Source organism: Triticum dicoccoides, chromosome 7B (genome assembly GCF_002162155.2).
Source record: "Triticum dicoccoides isolate Atlit2015 ecotype Zavitan chromosome 7B, WEW_v2.0, whole genome shotgun sequence".
NCBI classification, from domain to species: Eukaryota; Viridiplantae; Streptophyta; class Magnoliopsida; order Poales; family Poaceae; genus Triticum; species Triticum dicoccoides.
The window spans coordinates 650,653,824-650,654,791 of NC_041393.1; positions in this window are offsets into that span (position 1 = coordinate 650,653,824).

The following is a 968-nucleotide window of genomic DNA, read 5'->3' on the forward strand; positions in this document are numbered from 1 at the left end:
AAGAAGGTGAAGAAGAATAAGAAGAGGAAGAAGAAGAAGAAGAAGAAGAAGAAGAAGAAGAAGAAGAAGAAGAGGAGGAGGAGGAGGAAGAAGAAGCAGAAGAAGAATAACTATATAAAAAATTACTCAAAAATAAATAGAAGAAAATTAATACTATTCAGAAATAAATAGAACAAAAAAATAAAGTAGAAAAGGAATAACTATATAAAAAATTACTCAAAAATAAATAGAAGAAAATAAATAATGCAGAAAAGAAAAAAAATTATATAAAGCAAAAATATTCACAAAGAAACTAAATACAGCAAAAAAAACTACTTAGAAATAAATAGAAGAAAAAAATAAAGCAGAAAGAAATAATTATATAAAAAAATTACTCAAAAATAAATAGAAAAAAATAAATAATGCAGAAAAGAAAAAATTTATAAAAAAATGTTGGGGCGCTGCCCGGTGGGCCTGCCAGACCTTGGGTGTGCAAATACATGCCCAGTAGGGCCAGCAGGCTCACAGGATAGCGCGCCCTAGGTAGGCCGAGTAGCCTGCTATATAGAGGAGTTTGAAAGGGCAGCCGTGGCTGGGTTTATAAACCAGTGCGGCTGCCCTTCGCTCGGCGAGGTGGGACTAAACATAGCGCACTGCGGGTGGCAGCGCACGGGCATTAGTACCGGTTGGTGGCTCCAACCGATACTAATGTGTTGCCCTTTAGTACCAGTTGGAGCCACCAATCGATACTAAAGGCCTCGTTTCCCGCCGCTTGGGCTGGCCAAAATTGGCCTTTAGTATCGGTTGGTGGCTCCAACCGGTACTAAAGACCCCTCCTATATATATGGCACTTACAAAAATTCAGTTATCGTTGCCAGTTCGTTCCACTTCAAGCGCGCACTCGCCCTCGCCGCCCCCGCCGCCTGTCGTCGTCGTCACCGCACGCCCCCACCGCCCGTCGTCGTCGCCGCCCCCGCCGCCCGTCGCCG